This window comes from Sciurus carolinensis, unplaced genomic scaffold (assembly GCF_902686445.1).
Source record: "Sciurus carolinensis unplaced genomic scaffold, mSciCar1.2, whole genome shotgun sequence".
NCBI lineage: Eukaryota > Metazoa > Chordata > Mammalia > Rodentia > Sciuridae > Sciurus > Sciurus carolinensis.
Window position 1 is genome coordinate 754,955 of NW_025920154.1, and position 18,236 is coordinate 773,190.

The 18,236-nt window shown below is 47.8% G+C and overlaps 1 pseudogene; it reads right to left on the reverse strand.

Moving 5' to 3' along the window:
- Positions 1-4,792: 4,792 nt before the first annotated feature.
- The window catches only part of LOC124974565 (pyroglutamylated RF-amide peptide receptor-like), a 36,047-nt pseudogene continuing 22,603 nt past the window's right edge, over positions 4,793-18,236 (reverse strand).

The following is an 18,236-nucleotide window of genomic DNA, read 5'->3' on the forward strand; positions in this document are numbered from 1 at the left end:
ATGAGGTGAGTCTCTTGCAGGCAGCATATTGTTGGATTTTTCTTTTTAATCCAATCTGCCAGTCTGTGTATTTTGATTGATGAATTCAGGCCGTTAACATTCAGGGTTATTATTGTGATATGATTTGTATTCCCAGTCAATTGACTCATATTTGTTTTTGACATGATTTGGTTTCTCCTTTATTTGGCTATTCCTTTAGGCTAGCGCCTCCTGTTGCTGATTTGCATCGTTGTTTTTCATCTCTTCCTCATGGAATATTTTGCTGAGAATGTTCTGTAATGCTGGCTTTCTTTTTGTAAATTCCTTTAGTTTTTGTTTATCATGGAAGGATCTTATTTCATCGTCAAATTTGAAGGTAAGTTTTGCTGGGTATAAGATTCTTGGTTGGCATCCGTTTTCTTTCAGGGCTTGGTATATGTTGTTCCAGGCCCTTCTAGCTTTTAGGGTCTGGATTGAAAAATCTGCTGATATTCTTATTGGTTTCCCTCTGAATGTAATTTGATTCTTTTCTCTCACGGCCTTTAAAATTCTGTCTTTATTTTGTATGTTAGGTATTTTCATAATAATGTGCCTTGGTGTGGGTCTGTTGTAATTTTGTATGTTTGGAGTTCTATAAGCCTCTTGTACTTGGTTTTCCATTTCGTTCTTCAGATTTGGGAAATTTTCTGTTATTATTTCATTGAATAGATTGTTCATTCCTTTGGTTTGTTTCTCTAAGCCTTCCTCAATCCCAATAATTCTCAAATTTGGCCTTTTCATGATATCCCATAGTTCTTGGAGATTCTGTTCATGATTTCTTACCATCTTCTCTGTTTGTTCAACTTTGTTTTCAAGGTTAAATATTTTGTCTTCAATGTCTGAGGTTCTGTCTTCCAGGTGTTCTATCCTATTGGTTATGCTTTCTATGGAGTTTTTAACTTGGTTTATTGTTTCCTTCATTTCAAGGATTTCAGTTTGGTTTTTTTTCAGTATCTCTAACTCTTTATTGAAATGATCTCTTGCTTCCCGTATTTGGTCTTTTAACTGTTGATTGGTGCGATCATTTAATGCCTGCATTTGCTCTTTCATCTCCTCCTTCAATGCCTGCATTTGCTCTTTCATCTCCTCATTAGCTTCCCTGATCGTTTTAATTACGTACATTCTGAAATCCCTTTCTGACATTTCTTCTGCTGTGCTGTCATTGGGTTTTATTGATGTAGTATCTAGGTTTGTTTGGGACATTTTCTTCCCTTGTTTTCTCATAATGGTCAGTTGTCAGTGGGACCCTGAGATATTGCAGTTTTCCACTATTGGCTTATAGTGTCCCAGTAGATTTCCAGTGTATCACCTCCCAGCCTTCAGTACCCTGATGTGTTGGAGGAATCTGATAAAGCAGCTCATTCAAAGAATACTGCCCCTAGCCCCCTACTGGTTCCACGTTTTGGATCTGGCTCTGTGCGGAAATGCTCTCACTGTGGGCCTGCACCGTGCAGCTGGCCGTGTGGGAAGAGCCCACTGCCGGAGTGTGGAAGACTACCTTGGGAAGACTCAAGCTGCCCTGCCCGGCTCTGCTAAGCCACCTCTATCTGGGCCTGCCACCCGGGCTGAGCTTTACCCAGTGGGCAGACTCACCCGTGGCTCTATTTCAGTCCGAGTCTCTCTATGCCTCCCCCTCTTAGCTCCTGGGTTCTGGAGCGACCGGGGTGCAGTCTCCCTCTAGGCCGCCATCTTGGATCGCCCCGTGAAGAGAGCCCGCAGCTGGAGTGGGCAGAGCCGCCTGAAGAGGTCTCCGGCTGCCCTGCCCTTATCCCTGAGGCTGATTGCAGATCGAGGCTCTCCGCTGGTTCTTTGCAGGAGTACACTGCACTGCAGCGGCTCCGGGACTCGGAGCCTGCTCTGTTCAGACAGGCTCTCACTAGCGGGCCAGTTCCGTTCCGAGAACCTGGAGAAGCTGGCTGTGTGGGCGGGGCCCACCGACGGAGTGCACAGGACTGCCTGTGGATGACTCTAGCTGCCCTGCCCGGCTCCGATAAGCCACCTCTATCTGGGCCTGCCACCCGGGCCGAGCTTTACCCAGTGGGCAGACTCACCCGTGGCTCCACTTCAGTCCGAGTCTCTCAATGCCTCCCCTTCTTAACTCCTGGGTTGTGGAGCGACCGGGGGTGCAGTCTCCCTCTAGGCCGCCATCTTGGCTATCTATCTCTTCTATGCATCTTATAGATTTCTCTCTTATGTTTAAATCTATGGTGCATAATGAGTTAGTTTTTGTGTATAGCTTATAGATCAAGGTCCCACTTTTGGTAGTTGGATATTGAACAGTTCTGGGACATTTGTTTGAAAGGTTTAACTCTCCACTGAATTGTGTTGCCCCCTTGACCAGGGCAATCTGAACATGTTCGTGCATCTGTCTTATCTGATATTGCATGCTTTTGTATTTGCTGAATACCTGCCCTCAGGCCACTGCCCTGTTCTCCTGGTTACTGTGATTTATGATAAGACCTTCAGGGAGGCAGTGAAGGTCTGCCACTGAGTTCTTCTTTTTAAAATTGTTCTGGAACTAGGATTGGTCCTTAAGAAAAATAGGATGCACAGCACTGCCATCCAGACCTCCCCAGGCTGTAGGAGCAGGGTGTGCTCTGGGTGGAAGGAGAAAAATGTCCACCACCCTTTGGCACTGATTTAAAACCAAAAACAGGCTCACAGGTTTTAGCTGTGAACAGACCTTTTTCCTGCCTTCCCAGATGTCTCACCCTATGTCGATACATGGAAAATGAGTTTTCTGTACCCCAACTCTTCTTCCTGGATCCCAGGAAGCCTTTTAGTTCTCACTCCAGGCACCAGATAAAGGAAAACCAGGTGGGGGACATGAGTGAGGTCTGCAGAAGAGAATCTGGTGGGAAAAGCGGGCTGGGCAAAGGCAGGGCTGAAAGACAGTGCCGGGAGGTCAGACACGAGGGAGACGGCGGCCACCGGGCAGTCTTCAGGGGCCCTCCCCAAACCAGGCCCTCCACCATCCTCCCCACTCAGTCTCCAGATGGACCCAGAGCTTTGGCCAACAGAAGGACACCCTCCGTCATGGGCTCCCCTGTGCTCCTTCTGCACTTTCTAACAGAGCAGGGGATCCTGTGTATAAAAGTAGCTTCCTGGGATGTCCAGAGATTCTACAGTAAACAGTCATCAGTACCTAGTATCTGCGTGTTCCTAGACCAACCTCAGCAAGGCTTAAGTATTTCAGAAAACCAAAAATTAAGTGATCAACAGCTGTTGATTGGCCATTTTTCTCCGTCGTCTTCGGAGCATGTGTACCCTGTTTAAATTGTCAGATGAGTACTTCGTGGTTAAGTAAGGAGAGCCCACATCAGTGAATCTGATCCACTTTTAATGGTCAATGTTTAACGACAGTGTGTTGCCACAGGGCAACTGGACATGGCAGGTAAATTACAAGATGACCCACCTCCACCTGAGCTGGGCCCTCTTCTCCGTCTCTGCTCTAGTTTGTGTGGTTCCTTGGTGTGTTCCTATGGCCACACACTTCATCACTGTCAACAATCACACAAGCTTTGACATCTAAAGTTAAAGGTAACTCAAGGGTTTGAATGGCCTGGGTTTTTTGGTTCCCAAGTCTTAAAGCTTAAATCCTAAAAGGTCCTGAGAGTTGCTGGACTTCTCTTCCTTCCTGTTACCTCACTGGATGAGTGAGTGCTGGAAAACTGGGGGCATAAAAGTCATCTTGACCAAGAGGCTGTTACTGGACTCTGGGAATCTCAGATTTAGAGGGAAAATGACAGGGCAGTATAGTGGGCTTGGGGTCCCTGACAGTCAGGAGTCGGAAGACTGGAGAGAGCGGGATTGGGTTCAAGGAGGCTGAGGGAGGAACACCAGTGGGGACTCCATTTCCCCTCTGAGCCAGCTCTGGGGCTCAGCCTTGGGACACACACCTCCCTCATCTACTTACTACGTGGAAAGTGTCTTCCATGTAGGAAGAGTCTCCCATTCTGGTAGTGAAAATAAGGGGCTAAAAATATTAGTGGAGACTGGTAGAGGGGTCTCAGTACTTCACAGTCCATCAGCAAATGGCACCTCCAACTCTTCTTGGGATCAGAGACACCAGTTATAGTACAGGCACAGGGAAGTTGTGCAGGGCTGGGGCAGACCTCAGAGGGACTGGGACAGAAGAGGAGCTGGGGGAGCACCTGGGACAAGGCTGTGGAGCTAAGGAGCTCAGAAGACAGGGGCCCTTCCACCCTGGCCACACTGTGTCCCCAGGGACTGCAGTAGAGCTGACCTGCCTGCCATTCAGGTGGGACATGGACAGACAGAGAGCTCAGAGTGGGCACTCCAGAGCTACACAAAGCTGCCACACAGGCGTCTGCCCCTGGGTCTCACTGCTTCCCATCTTCTTTGACTTCATGGTACAGACTTTGTATGCAAAAGACCATATCCCCTGAAGCCACCAGGGCACTAAAGATTCCAGCCCGGCCTTCAGCCAATAACCTAACAGTCAGGAAGAAGGCACAGCTTTCATGTTTTCATTTAATTCAACAATTCACAGAAAGTCACACTATTGACTACACAGGGGAAAACTGCTAGCCAAGAACAAAGATTTCTGTACAAGACAGTTAAAATACCACTTTAATGATCAACAAGGATGGTTCAATACTTTTCCTAAATTCTATCTTCATGTGTGATACAAGATTAAACTGGAAAAAATGATATATTTCCTTCTTGTCATCATTTTAAAAATAAAGTCTCTGACCTTGGCTCAACATGATCTGTGATTACAGCCTGAATGATGACCCTGGAGCTGCTCCAGTTAACACCCACTGCCTGGGGCAGGGCTCTCTAAGCAATCCCGGCTGAAGAGGGCCAGCGGGCACTTGAGGTTCCTGGGGCCCCGTGGTGGCTCCCACAGCTTGACCTCGATCTTGCTGTCACTGAAGGTTTCCACCTTGGTCTCCTCTACCAGGTTCTGTGTCCCAGACAGCTTTGCCTTCTTCTGCATCATCGTAATCCCCGAGTGTCCAGGCTGCCGCACTGGGGAGAAGTGTTCTTTTACTAGGCAATAGCAAAAGGCAGACAAAAAAATTTTTTTGAAGTTCTCATTCATAAATGAGTAAATGATGGGATTGCAGATGGAGTTGGAAAAGCCAATGATTTGCATGATAGCAAAGACTATCTTGATGGTAATGTCATCATACTCCTTTTTGAAATTACCTGGAATAAAGCAATACTATAGAATGCTAGTTTGTCTTTCATCAAGGATTAAACAGGCTGTGGCTCATGCCCTATCTTCACCACAAACTTACATTTACACAGTGGGTAGAGGCCTGGAAACTCTCAAGACCACTTGGGGAGACACCTAGTATCTGAATAAATAACCTCTAGGATGGGGCTGCATTCTTAGGAAACAGCCCTGCATGCATACACATGTGGGCCCTGGTGCTCACACATGGACTGTCCTTCAACCCAAGGCTCCAAGTGTCCTGCCATTTAGAAGCGACGGTCACCTGTGAATGTTTGCTAGTGTTCCAAGAACAGGATTACACCAAGACACCCCCTGGGTCCTGGGTCACCAGGTAGGATTCACTGAGGGTCTGACTGAAATCCTCAGCCTCACAACACTATGCTGGGAAGGCTGGTCCTAAATAAAGAAGGTCCGTGAGGTGCCAGCCTTGACCAGGTTATCAGGGAGAAGAGCAGGGGTTGTGGGGGAGAAGAGTCGCAAAGCTTCTCTTTGTCTTCATGATTATCGACAACTTGGTCACAGTCGTGCCTACTTGCCTCCCACACAATGACTGGCGGTCCTCAGCCTGAAGAAAAGGCATTCTGTAATTGGCATGTGATTATTCAAGTGGGGAGAACAAATCCCACAGACTCCTCTCCCATCAGCAGTCCATGAACAAGAAGCCCTCACCCAGCAAGGACACTCACTGTACTCATTCATCATGTGGACGACATGGAATAGCACCCAGCACACGGCGAAAAGAGCCACTATCATCACCATCATGATGACCGCTCGCTTCTTACTCCTAGACCCACAGGGAGACACTGGTTGGTCATCCTGCCCTGGCAAGGTATCCCTCGATGGCATCTGTCAAGGATGTACTCACTGCGAGCTGGTGCTCAACAGGTGACTGGCAAGACTCTGCCACATGCCTTCCCGTCAGACCACCGCACAGGTGCAGCCAGAGGCACAGAGAAGCTAAGGTCCTTTGCCAAGTCTGAGGGCCAACGGAGGGGTGCTTTGGATTTCAATTTAGGCCATCTAACTTTAGTGGCCACACTCTTGCTCACTGCATGTGGAAGAGCATTCACACCCTTAACGGTAAAATGTTAATGTCTATGAAATGTGTGAGCCTCAAGGACGGGACAAAAATGCAACCCGTTATTAAGTCCAAGGAACTAGTTCTTTACGCAGGTGGGCACCAGGGGGCACTGCACACTCGGACTGACGGAAGCCCATGGGCTTGCTCGACCTCTCAATACTGGGCATTGCTTAGCATTCTAGGAGTCATGAGGTACAGACTGTAAAATAAAACACGTGGACGGCCAGTGTCATAGCAGTAAGTAGTATTTTAAAATGCTATTAGTGAATCAGATCAGAAAGTACAGCCTTGATACAAATAAAGTATCAATAATACTACTTTTTAAAAATAACATGCTCCAAATATCATGCTAAGTAAAATGAGTAAATAACAAAAACCAAAGGCCAAATGGTTTCAATGACATGTGGGTATTGATCCATAATTGGGGGGTGGCAAGGGAAAAATGGAGGAACTTTGGATTGAGCAGAGGGGAGAGATTGGGAAGGGGATGGGGCATGGGGTGGGAAAGATGGTGGAATGAGATGACATCATTACCCTACATACATGTATGATTACACCATGATGTGACTACTTTGTGAACAACCAGAGAAAGGAAAAGCTGTGCTCCTTTTGTGTACAATGAGTCAACATGCATTTTGCTGTCATATGTAACTAACTAGAACAAACAAAGATAATAAAATACGGTGCTCCAGTTTGGAAGGATTTTCACACATGCTGTTGCATGTATTTGAGTGACATCCTTGGTGGGGAGAAGGATGGAGGTATCAGGCCCCTCTGACTATGAGGAAAGCAGGCACCTCTCTCCAGCGTGCTGGCCTACACCATGGCTGGCCAGCCTCTGAGAGAGCCCGAGGGGACCACAGGTCCTGACACCAGCCCTCAGCTCCCACCAAGCCATCTTCACACACAGATAACAGTGTAACTGTGTTCCCAGTGCCAAGGAAGTTTCTATCTATAGATGGAGCTTCTGTTCTGATCTCAGAGCTGGTGACCTTGGTCTTCCTGCCTCACACACCATCTCATAAAACCTCAGGATTTGTAGTCCAGCAATGCTCTACCTTTGAACAAAGAATGATGCTTTGACTAAATTGCCGAGGGTTCTGGATCTCTGGTGAATGCCCTACCCCCAGCATAACTGAGTGAGATCACTTGGAGAGAGACGAGCATTTCGTGGGACCGACCCGGTGATCTTGGACTTTTCCTTCCGGTGAATGGTCCAGAGCACAGAGCCATCCCCCACCCTCTTCTTGACCTGAAGCGCGTAGCCATCTTGCCATAGAGGACCAGCATGAGGAGCAGCGGCAGCAGGAAGAGCGAGACCAAGATGAAGGTGGTGTAGGCCTCTGGTGCACTGGGCTGGCCCACTCTTCCAGGCAGCACACATGCTCTTGGTTATAAAGGAAGTCATACTTGACCTTTACAAGAACACAGAGGGTCAGAAGGGCCAGCAGGCAGCAGCCTGAGGGTGGAAGCTGCCAAACTGGGCCCCTCAGATTCGCTGGTGGACCTCTCCCTGAGAATCGCCTTCCCACTGCTATTTGGTTATAAAGTAGTTTCCCACACAACTGCTCAAGATCTTCAGAGTTTTGTGCTTTTACTTTCATTTTTCAATCTTTCTCAACTCTTATTTCCATGGGCCACAAGCTTTCAGTTGGTCGAAAAAGCACAATTAATGAAGTATAGGTTGAAAACATTTTGTGTGAGAGACCAACAAGCTCAATATTCACTGAGGTAATTAATTGACCTTTTCTTTCTTAGTTGCTGAGGAACCAGGTCTGGGGAGTCCTCAGACTTCTTCCTAGCAAGAGGTTCTGAAAGCCACGATTTTTACTACAGTTCCATAGTGGAATGAGAGGGTTGCTTGGAAAGGTACCAAAGGGCAATGGATGGATTCTGGGATGGAAGAGAAATTGGATTCAAACTTCCATCAGATTGTATTTACTTGCTGATGCGTTCTTATGGTTTCTGGAGGATTCGCTTTGAACGTTCAAAAATATTATTGGCAACCATGACAAAAACACTTGGTTATTAAAGCCTTGATTTCCAGGACACACTAAGCATTTGGAACACATCTGAAAGTCATGTCTGTGCAACAGGAATAGCAATGAGGGAATTTATCCAAACTATCAAAACACTTCAATCATACTAGAGGGCTCCTGATGAATACTTAGGTATCAGGCATATTCTGCCTACATTCCCAGCAAATTCTATCACAAATATTCAACATCAGTTGAAAGGTAACAAAACTCAAGTTCTGATCCAAGTGTTGAGGAATTATAATGAGGAACAGTAACACAGTGGGAAAAAAATTCTAAGCTCCAAACTCCCTGGGTATAGGAGGACAAAAGGAAACTCATTCTGACTGCAGGTGAGCAGACCCTACAGGGTCACGGGGGCCTGTCCCAACACATTCCACAGCTTCTTTTGAGACTGGTGGCATCCACACAGGGTCCTGTAGTGCTGGGGACAGGCCCAGGCTTTCCAAAAGCACACTTCAATGTACTTAGGACAACCAGATACCCTATTGCTCTGACTGGCCCTGGGAAGGGACATGCTGGGCCAACATTCCCACCTCCTCTTTCATAATTGCCCTTCTCCCACCTGGTAACATGCCCTCTCCCTCCCTACCCACATCTACCATGGAGCACCAAGGAAAGAGTTCCAGTGGCAGCCATTGTCAAAGCCCAAGACCAGGCAGCCTAGTCCATGCCAGGACATTCTGCTTTCCCTGGTGAAGCATGTTTCTACTCAGGGTGAAGCCTGGCATTTGGGGAAATGGTATTTTGACAGATGCTGGGACACTGTGTATTGGCATGTCACAGTGAGGGAGCAGAGGGGATGACAACTTTGATTTAATCACCTCCTTGCTTCTGTGTCCTGGAAGTTGTCAGAGACATCCCTCCTGAGAGTTAGGCCCACAGCAGGCTGGGAGTCTTGGGAGCATTGACGGAGGAGCTGCTGCCCCCTGACCCTAGGTGGAACCCAGGTTCCCACACCTCCCACGGCCCCACCCTGCTGAAGCTCAGGAGCCAGAAGGTGGCCCTACTAATGCACTTATGGATCTCAAGAAGGAAATCAGACTTTTTCTTGACAGGAAGCAAATCCGATTTGATTGATCTGTCTGACAGGGCAGCTTTGCCAATTAGATGATGCAGTACACGTTTCTCAAACTAAATAGATGACATATATATTTAAAAATACATTTACAGTACAGAATAAGATAATTTTATTTAAAAACTTGATAGATCTTTTTCTTCCCCATGGGCCAGAAATGGACCCCACATCAATGAGGAACAGTAACACAGTGGGAAAAAAATTCCAAGCTCCAAACTCCCTGGGTATAGGAGGAATGTCCCCTGGAATGCCCCCCAGAGGCTCCTGTACTGGAGACTTGCCCCAGAGCGGCAATGGCCAGAGGTGGGGCTTTGGGGGAGCGATGGGACAGTGAGCCCAAGCTCCTCAGTGGATCAACCTACTGAGTGTTCATAGTCGAATAGATTATTAGGAGACAGTGGAAACTGGAGGAGAACCCAGGGAGCAGGAGGGGGTCCTTCCTGCCCCTGGAGACTACATCTTGTCCCTGGCTCTTGCTCAGCTTCCTGGCTTCTACTAGGGGAGAGGTTCCCTCTGCCACAGCCTTCCACCATAATGCTCTGCCTCACCTCAGGCCCAAAGCACTGGAGCCATCGGACTGAAACCCCTGTAGCCAAACTACTGCTTTTCTCCTCTAAGTCATTTTTCTCAGGTACTTGGCCACAGCAGGGAAGAGCTGACTCTCATTCCCTGATTGAACTAGATTGAGTCACCTAGGGCTCCATTCACATGAGTTTCCTGCTGGACATGATGGTAGGGTCAGCAGGAGCTGGGGGCCCAAGGTGTGTGGCACTGAAGGGTCTTCCTGAGCAGCTGGCAGAAGAGTACAGCCTTTGGAAGTCTCAGGGCTGTTATCCAGGGGACACCCAAGGACCTAGGGAGTAGAGTCAACGTGGGCCACAGACCTCCCCAGAGGGCACCAATTCCAGGGGACATCTGCCCTCCCTCTCCCCACTTGCCTTATGGGCTCCTGAGGAGAGAGAGGCAGTGAGTCAGTTAAGAAGGGACAGAGAGACCAGAGGCAAGGCAGAGACGGAGCTGACCATAGACCTTCCATGGTTCTGGGCCTAAAATCATTCCAAGCAGACAGAAAGGCAACATTTAAATGGACTGCTTGTATGAATTGGTGTGACCATGTCTCTGGGCTGGACATTTGACAAGGGACTGAAAGTGACCAGAGACAGGTATTATCTGTGTGACTGCAAGTGTGATGGGATCCACCCTCAGTCAGGAAGAGATGGAATAAAGCCTCGTTGCGCTTTCACTACGGACTCTAGCTCACTCAACGAGACTCACCTCATTCACTGGGAAGCATGGGCTACTTCTCAAGTGTACCATCACCTTGAGGTCCACTGGATGTCCTTGCTGGCCATGCAGTGTGCCTAAAGCTTCACATTTGCCCATCTCTATTCTTAAAAGAACAAAGGGACATGTCCATTTAAACGTTGCCTTGGTATGTGGGTGTCCTCTGTCTCTGAAGCCTGCTCTGAACTAGGTTCCCTGTGCAGAACACGCTAAGGCACAGCCAGGGGACAGGCTGGGCTAACTGCAAAGAATATGCTGCTCCCTTTACTGCGAACCCCAGGCTAGGCTGGGCCTGTCTGGGGAGGTGTGGGAAAGAAGTTGGACAAGATCATCCCTTGACATATTTCCAAATTCAATTTGTCAATAAGCAAGAAAGAACGTACAAAGGTAGGTAAGAAAGAACTAAGTAGACAATCTCAAAAACAAATTTTTATGTGACTTAAAAATATAAGAAAAATCCACATCAATCATTGAATTCTTAACATGCAGTGTGACTGCGAGAGACCCTAGGGAAGCGTTAAAGTCTTTACAATATCAAGAAGAGCTGGATAAAACAGGGGAGGAGTCTAGTCTTACTCCAGTTAGAAGACTTCCTTTGATTAACTGAGGTCACACATTTGCTCAGCGCTCTTGGAAAAAGGGAAATGACTGTGATTACGATGGGGGTGGGGGTGGCTTGGTGAGGGATCCTCAGCCCGGCCAGCGTACCTGCAGCTGCTGCACATGCCACATGGGTGATCCCACAATGACTGCCACCAGTCAGACCACACCTGCAGAAGGCAGATATCATCAGAACAGGACTCTGCTGGGAAGAACACCTGGCGCCGAGGCCCAGCTGCCCGCCATCCCCATCCACCCATCTCCTGCCCTGGCCACACAGTGAGCTCATGGGTTCTCAGTCCTTTGCCCCTCAAAGTTGCTGTTGGAATGATCTTCCTAGGCCAGTTTTAAATGTTAAAGACTCATTAATGCTGTTCTCTTGTCTGTAAGGTACACTGATTCTCAGGCATGGCCTTGAGTCCTCTCCCTTTGTGCCCCAGTCCTCCCCTGAGGAGCCATGCCCAACTGATTTCTCTTCATGCATCCCAGCGCCCACCTGCTCCCTAGTCCCAAGCATGTACCAGGATGGGCCACCCTGTCCTCACCATTGCCCATGGTCTTTCTTTCCAGGATGATTCGGGTCACCTTCCCCAGTGTCCCTGAAGGTTCCTACCACTTCCAAATGAACTGACCACTCGTTCCTGTCGTCAACTTGTATCCCTATGCAGCCCCTCATGGCCTGATGACCCAACTCTTTCTTCTCAGCTTCTCCTTGAGGGCGAGGACAATCCACTATTTTGTTTCCTCAAATAAAATTCCAAGGAAAGTTCCTGGTCCTCAATGGGAGCTGATCCACTTCTCCTGAGAAGGCAAGTAACTTTATGGTTGCCCTAGATTCTTCTTAAATCTAAAGTGCATTATGCTAAGCAGCATAACATGGGCACTATTCTCTGATCTAGAAAACAAATAAGTGTAATTCAGAAACCAGCATGCTCTTTCTAAATACCCTGCACCTCCATCATGCATTTGTTGAGGGAGTCACCTTAATGATAGGTTCTTAGCAAAGAAGAAGAAGGATATGAATTACCAAGGAGTATCTTAACCTGTGAATTTTAGCAAGTCAAAGGCCCCTCTTTGATTTGGGGAAAAATGAAACTCTTTTTTTTTTTTTTTTTCTTTTACTGGGTGAGTCATTATAAAACAGCACATTCCTCTGGGTTCCAAGAAGTTGAGACTCAGGCCATAACCTGGGGTTGTTAGAGGAGATACTTGAACTGGCACTACCAGCAGAAAGTCCTCATGACCCAGTGATCCCAGATGGCTCAGGACTCTTGGACCTGTCTTCTCAGTCCACACCTCTGTCCATATCTATTCTATTCCCGTCAGTGCAGCTGCCGTGTGTCTGGCCATTTTTCCCGATCTGTAGCAAATCTGGAGGAACTGAGTCTCCTGGCCTTGGTTCACTGCCAACCCTCCTGGGTTCCTCGACCAGCCCTGGATGGTTGGCATAGGGTGAGAGGGACAGGCTCATACAACCCATGAACACTTCTGGGCAGGAAAGCCTGGGAGGCCCCCAAGATGGGACTTGGGGGGCAGTGTCAGCTAGAAGAAGGCACAAGGCCAGGAATCCAGGTGTGACTGAGGAGACTGGTTCACAGGACCAGGAGACCACCTCTGGGGAGCTGCTGGGTGCAGAGTCGGGTGGCGCCGGGTTCTGCTTGACTGCTGAGCTGTTCTGCCTTATTGGCCTACTGTGTGTTAGACCCCTCACTCCTCCTTCCCGTCTGGTCACTCTGCCTTCAGGCATCCGTTTCCTCACCCACCTCCCCACCCACACTGTCTCACACACTTCAATGCCAGGAGGTTGTCAATTATCCAAAGCCCAGAGATCTTTGAATTCATTGTAGGAAAGATGTGACACACATTTGAAGATAACTGAAACTGATGAATTTCTCCCTATTGATTTATCTGTTCATTTCCAACTATTTAAAGTAAGTTTAGGATTGGAAACCCTCAGGAATTCTTGTGTAATTCCACAATCCAATGCTAGCTAAATTCTCATTAGTGGAAATAAATGTTTGTTGATGCCTTTCACATGATATATTAATAAAAACTGCTCTCTCTGATGACCACTCAGTGGCCTACTATGCCTCTGTTGGTTTAGCAGCAATAGATCCCGTCAGAGTCTGAGTTCTCAGCTATCCATTACAGAACAGAAAAGGTCTCCCATGTTACTGTGACAGGTGACTGGATGTACATCAGATGTACCACTTGGCATGTGGCACATTCACCAGTGCAGCTAAAGGAGCAGCCGGAACAAGCTGAGAGTTCAGGGATGCCTGGGGCACAGGGGCAATGTGGGGAGCCTGTCTGGCTGGGCATCCAGGAGCCACTGTGCTCTCAGGCAGAGTGGCCTCCTGCTGTGCACTCATTGCCAGGTGCACCCCTGGGTAGCACTCCTGGGCAGCACCCCTGGGCAGCACTCCAATCCTCTGCTTTTCTGGCCACACTTTCCCTGCTGCCTCAGGACCTGCCCAGCTCAGAGCCTGTCACCTTGGGCAGACAATTCCTGGTCCAGCTGGTTAAGGGTAAGGCTGCTGGCAGGTTTCCAGAGGAGCTGCTGAGGAGGTATGTCCTGAAGAAGTCAGTGCTGGGACAGGCCTAAGCAGTGATGGGTGGGCTAGAAACAAATTGGGGCAGTCTATACCCCTGTAATTGCACCCAGTGCTGGCAGGCTCAGGGGTGCACGCCTCAGGGCATGCATGAGGACCTCCCTGAGACTCACCTAGCATCGTGAGAGCCCTCTGGTTGGTGTACTGCCACTTCATTTTAAAAGTGTGGACAAGGCCCTGGTGCCTTTCTACAGCAATGCAGGTCATGGTGAGGATCTCTGTCTTGATGGCGGTGGACTGGACAAATGGCAGCCACTTGCAGGTGAAGGCACCTGCAGGAGGGAAACAGGACAAGTCACTCAGAGAGCAAGGTCTTCCCACCGCAGGTGGGCACACAAGCCTCTGCTTGAGGACCCCATCACTATAGCGAAACACAGACACAGCAGCAGAGAAGGCGCCTTGGCTTCTGCTTTCTCTCTGATTAGACTCTTAGTTCCTAAATATAACATAATTATGTACAATACTGCAATGGTGGGGGACAAATGGATATCTAGTCATTGATTACAGGTAGGAAACAATCAACAGCACCATCACGTGGGACAGTCAGCATGAAGTGGTCTCCTGGGGTCTAAACTGCACAAGAATCTTAGATTCTTCTTCCTTCTTGGTTCCCTGTTAAATCGTCCCAAAGGCACAATGCTCATTAAACACTCCTAACATCACCTTTGATTTCTTCTCTTTGACTCCCATTGAAAAAACTCCATATGAAGATTGTGCATGCACATTTAGCTGATTTTACTTTCTCTAATGCAAAGGTTTCAAGCTGATGGCAGCCAGGCAAGCTATGGCCCACAATCAAGCTTTGTTTGCTTCAGATGATATTTTTTAAAAATTTATTCTAACTACATCTGAGATACCCATGTCATTTTAATCCTTAAAAAATCCTTATAAAATATATCAACATCTCTTTTGAATTTAGTTTAAAAATGAAATAAAATGTTTGATTGTATCCATTGATTTTCCTCATTTTATTTGATTGGGTTTTTTTTAAAGAGATTTATATGAATACAGAGTGTAATATTTAAAAAATCTGAGTTCATTGCCAATCTTTTAAATGTTTATATGACCTGTCTGTGGAAACTGTGCAAGGCGGACCTGGGAAGAAGGAGGTTCTGTGGTGTGTCCTGGAAAGGTACGCCTCGGCCCTGGCCCTTCCCCTCTCTCTCTCTCTCTCTCTCTCTGTGTGCTTGCTGGCTGCTAGGAGGGGAGCAGCTTCACTCTGCCATGCCTTTCTGACATGTTTCTGGGCCTATGATTAGGCCCAGAAATAATAGAGTCAAGAGACCATGAACTGAAGCCTCAGAGATTGTGAACCAAAAGAAATCTTTTCTCCTTTAAGTTGATTCTCTCAGGTATTTTAACCAGCAACAGAAAGCTCACACAAATGTGATGCTTGAACAAATGAATATGTGAATAACTGTCAATCCTATTTCTTGTAGGATTTTCCCCTCTATTTCTCAAAGCTTGATTGGATTTCTCAATTCTTTTGACCAAATTATTCATAAAAATGTTGACCAGTTCAAGGATAAGGAATGCCGGATGGAAATTTTCATGAAATGGACACATGGCCATTTTAATATATTTTAGGGATAATCAAACAAGCAGGTAGAATTGTGTTGCAGAGTTCACTGTAGTGTTATCTCATCACAAACATTTTCATTTTTGTCCATAATGATAACATGGGGTACATGTCAATTGATTTCTCAGTTTCAGGATATACTCTGCTCCTGATTGATCTGTTGGCCACACTGAGACTCAATTTTACCATTTATAAAAAGAGACCAGAGAAATCCACCTGCTACAAGCCAATGTATGTAGTTAAAAGGCCTGAGTGCCTGGTACAGAACATGCTCTTTTGTAAATGGCAGTTCTCTCATCGGGCACCCCAATTAAAAGAACTGAGGTCAATTTGAACTCTTGGGGCTGATGGGTTATTTGTTGCTAAAAGGATGATTAAAAGACATCTAATTTAAAAACTTATCTTCTAGATAAAGACACTTTGGTTCAAAGGGGTTAAATGATGTGCTCACGTCTACAGGCTACTTGTGGAGAGAGCAAGGGTGTGAACCCAGCTGCCTGACTCCAACCATCACATCACGTCACCCTCATCTGTCTTGATGTGGCTGTGCTAAGTGGCAGTCTCCTTGTCTGTGTGCTCACAGATCCTCTGCTCAAGAGCCCACTCAAGCATTGCACACCACACTGAAGTTATGGGATCTGTAATGTTACCCTTCTCATGGATCCCCACGGAACAGGCTCAGCTCCTGACACCCTCAAACCACTTTCTGAAAGGCCCCTGACAGGAGCTGCCTGACCACATCTACAAGTCCCTGTGACGTGTGGCCCCTGGTCTGTCCAGGATGAAGGTCTGCACTCTTTGACGACCACAGGTGCTTCTGTGACCTGCCCTCTTCTCTTGGGTGTTTGTTTCCTTCAGCTCTAACTGGGAATCCATCTCAGCCCCTGCCCTGCAGCAAGCCTCTGCACCACCCTCCCTTTCCCATCAGTTCCTGTTCTGGTCACTTCTCTGTTTTCATCTCTTCCATCGGCCCGCTCCCTGCCTTAGCTGTCCCAAGGTGAATCCTACGGGTCTAAGCTATTTTGTAACAAGAAGTCCCTCGTGACATCTCTCAAAATCAGCCACTTGAACTGCTATTGTCCTAGATCCTTCCACCAACCACTGGTTTCTCAGGATGCCTGCCATGCTTTTCCCTGCAGGACTCCTGATGTCGAGAGCAGAGCTGTTTCTTAACCCGGCCTCGCAGGGATTTCCCCATAGTTTGATGATCCTGCATCCACCTGCATTTCTCCTACTGGCAACAACTTCCTTCTAGAGCATCAGTGCTCACCTGGTGGGCAGACTGTGTCAGGAGACCCTACTGAGGAAGAGAAGAGGGACAGGCAAGTTGCTTTGGTGTCCCAGTGCAGGACCGGAGGCTTGAGAAGGGAGGTCCTTGCTTGCCAGGTATGTGCTTCCACTGCTGCTGCCCCAGGTGTCTGGTCCCCACCTGCAGGAGTCCACACCCCAGCCTCAGCCTGATGCCCTGGGCCCACAGCTCCTCCAGCGCCTTCCCTGAAGTGACTCCGTACCAGCTGCTGCTTGTGACCAAGTAAACTTCTTTGACATGCTTTCCTGCTGTCTCTTTCTCTGGGAGGTACTTTTCCTACAGCAGCGCCCCGTGGCTGGAGTTCCTGGTTCTGCTGCCTCTAAGGTAAGACAGTCCCGAGCCTCCCATGCAGGCTGCCCATGCTGCTTTCCTGTCTGCTACATCCACCTATTGGTGGGAAACCTCTATTATCTGCCTGGCCAACTAGGTCCGGAAGCCATGCTGTGGTTCAGTACTAGCCACCTGCCACGTCCAGCTTGGACTCACTCTGCTCTTCTCCCCAACATGAAACTTCACCCTCAGTGGGAAAGGGTGCAGGGTCGCCACCTGCTTGTCACACCCCTACCACAGAGAGGGCAGGTCTGTGATCCAGGGAAAAACAAGACCACATGCCTGAAAATGGAAACAGCTGGGACTGTGTCTGTGTCCACTGTGGCCTGACAGTGACTTTAAAAAGAATCCAAGTGGAAGGAACAGGATTTTGAAAAGAGAGCATTCATTTGTAGAAAAGATTTTTTTTAAATTGTCTTATTAATTTAGAAAATGACATAATGAACTATAATGGCATGAAAGTAACTGAGGAGCATAAACACTCTGCCTATAACACATCTGTTCCAAAGTGGGAGAAAAACCACATTAGTGGGCATGTTCAGTTTTACAAAAGAAAGTCTGTCTCATACAGCCACGCTAAAGCACGGTCCCACAGGCTGCAGCAACCGCATGTCATCGCCCTGATTTCCTACACCAAACTGTGTCTAGAGGATCCACAAGCCTGTACCCATACAGCCTGCAAGTTTCTAGCTTTGCCCAGTGTGGCTTTTGGGAAGGGGTTGATGGGCCCCTGGCCACTTTCAACCTCAGCTGTGTCCTATAGGTGAGTGGAATACAAATGTAAAACAGCCCAGGTCAAAATTTCCACACATGCTATGACTGAGGTCCACAGGGCGGCAGACCACGGTGTCCTTCCACTGAAAAGTGCTCCCAGCAAGGACCAGGTGTGGTGGGTCCAGAGCTGGGAGGGGCTCCAGTCTCCAGCCTGTCCAGCTTCGGTGGCTGAGGTTGCAGCACAGAAACCACCCACCAGCTTAAAGACATCAGAAAACCCCGAAATGGATGCCCCTGGTGATTTTAACTGCACACTGAAGAAGAGGACCATAATTACTAAATTCTTCTACAAAGGCGTGAGCCCTGCCTCCCCTAGAAAATGTCCTCCC